This window comes from Rhagoletis zephyria, unplaced genomic scaffold (genome assembly GCF_001687245.7).
Source record: "Rhagoletis zephyria isolate East Lansing unplaced genomic scaffold, Rhagoletis_zephyria_1.1 Rzeph_scaffold_01275, whole genome shotgun sequence".
NCBI lineage: Eukaryota > Metazoa > Arthropoda > Insecta > Diptera > Tephritidae > Rhagoletis > Rhagoletis zephyria.
This window is the reverse complement of record NW_016158359.1, coordinates 127,046-130,058: the sequence shown is the minus strand read 5'-3', so window position 1 is coordinate 130,058 and position 3,013 is coordinate 127,046. Positions and strand designations below refer to the sequence as shown.

The window sequence follows — 3,013 nt, the reverse complement described above, 5'->3', positions numbered from 1 at the left end:
TTTTTGTAGACGTGTTTTCCAGGACCATATATTCAAGGTATAACCTCTGAAAGTTTGACCGAAATATATGCAGTAGTTTTTGAGTTAACTCCGAGCAACGAAAACGGCTATTATTTTATATATATAGAAGATGTATGTATTACTTTCCATTGTTAATCATGGTTTGCTTCATGTTTATTGTTTACCGTTTACATAAAACAGGCTCTGTGAAGATGATACGGGAGTGTCGAAACGCGTAGGAGAGACAAGAAAACAACTTAAACACTTCGCCTTTTTACTCCATCGGCGGAAGCAGCTCCAACCCAGGAAAACAAAAATTACAGGTTTGTAGGTGGTTAATTACTTGGATCGTATAGTGCTGTTTTTGATTTTCCGTTTAAAAAAGGGGGACAAAAAATAGCACTTTGTGTGGAAATTACCCATNAGAGTGTCGAAACGCGTAGGAGAGACAAGAAAACAACTTAAACACTTCGCCTTTTTACTCCATCGGCCGAAGCAGCTCCAACCCAGGAAAACAAAAATTACAGGTTTGTAGGTGGTTAATTACTTGGATCGTATAGTGCTGTTTTTGATTTTTCGTTTAAAAAAGGGGGACAAAAAATAGCACTTTGTGTGGAAATTACCCATTAGCGTTTTATTCCGAATATGCGGCTGAAATGGTTCAAACTTTTGAATGTAAAAAGAATTTAAAAAAATATTTAACTACAAGTTAACAAAAATATATGTATATTTAAATCTTACCCCAATGCCATGCTTTGTAAGAGTTAACATTCGATTCGATAACTTTATTTTTCTTCCATACATTAGAAACATTTTTTGTAAACGAGCAACAAAAGAACGCTCACTCGGGTACAATTTCCTTTTAGCAGCTTAAGCAAAACATGTGATTAGTTTAACGGGAGTTAGACACAAATAAAATAGAAACGAGTAATTATGCGAGATACTACGTAATATATAAGTTAACAAGGGGGCCAACACACTTACTTACGTGAATGTGCTGACGCCGCACTTCGCCAAACACGCGCATAGCCAGTGCNAAGTTAACATTCGATTCGATAACTTTATTTTTCTTCCATACATTAGAAACATTTTTTGTAAACGAAAACAAAAGAACGCTCACTCGGGTACAATTTCCTTTTAGCAGCTTAAGCAAAACATGTGATTAGTTTAACGGGGATAGACACAAATAAAATAGAAACGAGTAATTATGCGAGATACTACGTAATATATAAGTTAACAAGGGGGCCAACACACTTACTAACGTGAATGTGCTGACGCCGCACTTCGCCAAACACGCGCATAGCCAGTGCAGGTAATTGACCTGCAACGTAAGCGATACCAATTGGTTTTATACAAACAAAATGCAAATCGTGGGAAGCGCAGCGTCAGCTACTAATCAATAAATTCGGGCCGTTTAGATACTTAGCGATAGCTTTAAGTAATATTTTGTATTCATTATTATTTGGGAGCTCAATGGTAAATATACACTTGTACTGCTTATCTTCTTTTTCATTTCTATCCTTAGAGAAACCTGGGACCGCGGGGTGGCCCCAACTTTAATTTTTTCGGGCACGCATCCGCGTATTCGTTAAGTGGTGCCCGAGCAGGGACCCACTGAAATGTGGGTCCTTGGGAGGAGCCTGCTTAACCGTGGGACCCCTTTGGGAAGGATCCCCTTAACTGTGGGNGCCGCGGGGTGGCCCCAACTTTAATTTTTTCGGGCACGCATCCGCGTATTCGTTAAGTGGTGCCCAAGCAGGGACCCACTGAAATGTGGGTCCTTGGGAGAAAGCCTGCTTAACCGTGGGACCCCTTTGGGAAGGATCCCCTTAACTGTGGGAATCCTTCCCGAATGATTGCTGCAGGTGATGGAAAGTGATGTGATAAAGCGGTAGTGGCAAAGTGTTGGTGCAAAAAAAGTGATATAAAAAATTAAAATTATAACAAAAGGCTTGTACATCCACATAACAAAATATTTCGAAACCGTGGTCCATCGGGACCTTCCGGTTTATAATATTAGCTTAGCTCTGCGATCCCCACGGGGCACTCCAGAGTATAAAAGCTCCTCTTCCTAGAATAGGTCAAACAACTTAAATAATAAAAATAAAGCTGTCAAAAAGGCTCATAAGGGCAATAAGTTAATTAACTCAACACTGCTAAGTCCTGTGACCCCGATGAACCTCAGGCTTAGACTACAAATTACTACGTCCTCTCCTGTCAGTCCTTGTTGGCTGATACAGGAATAATAATAGTGCAAAATGTCCTGTGACCCCGAAGGCCCTCAGGTACATACTTAAATCAAATATTATAACAAAGAATGAAAGGAAGTGAAATCTTCGACACGTGTAAATTTTAACGATATCAAAAGAATTAGAACGTGAAAACCTTTGAAGCCTCCACGGTCACAGAACTGGATACCTTTGCGCAATCTTATTGGCTAGGCGGATCTGCGTCCCTATACTCCTAGGCCGGAATCCACCACAACAAAGCCAATTGGTTAACATATTTTGTGATCCTGCAATAGCCACCAGTCTTAGTCTGGGTACGCCCGTTTTGGGTGCACGTTGTCGTTCACATAAGAACACGGCTGCCACTCCTTGATTTCGATGGCACTTCCAGCGTACACATCAGAACACACTGGAGATTGTGATAGGTCCAAAATTATGTTGTGGAGCAAGCTGTGCCTTAGGAGGTTGCCTTCACTTTGATTGTTGACGACTAAAACGGATTACACAGCCCTTCCTTGACCAGAAATCAAAGCATTTAAAGACTGTGAAACGCCAACCTAGTACATGTCGCCGTTCACATCAGAACACGGTAAAAGTTTCACAAACCTATTTACGGTTCTTTTCTTGTTATTTTGCAGGAAACTGTCAAAGTGTAAGAAAAGAGCGGTAACTTCAAGCAACAACAAAAAAGAAGAGAAATACAAAAAAACCAGAGACCGGAAATAATTATTATCCTAATATTTAGGATCAAAAACGTCGCCTTGTTTTAAGAGAAATTTTTTTCG

At 40.1% G+C, this 3,013-nt stretch overlaps 1 protein-coding gene across 2 annotated transcripts in view; it reads left to right on the top strand.

Annotated features, from left to right (window-relative positions):
- The first annotated feature begins 201 nt into the window (after window positions 1-201).
- Window positions 202-3,013, top strand: part of LOC108363432 (thyroid transcription factor 1-like) — a 124,369-nt gene continuing 121,557 nt past the window's right edge. The window contains exon 1 of one of the 2 annotated variants that reach the window (XM_017616797.1): window positions 202-323. The gene's annotated coding sequence lies outside the window, so the exon portion shown is untranslated. Of the gene's footprint in view, window positions 324-428; window positions 528-3,013 lie in introns of those variants that run through there. The other variant, XM_017616798.1, reaches the window with a different exon arrangement.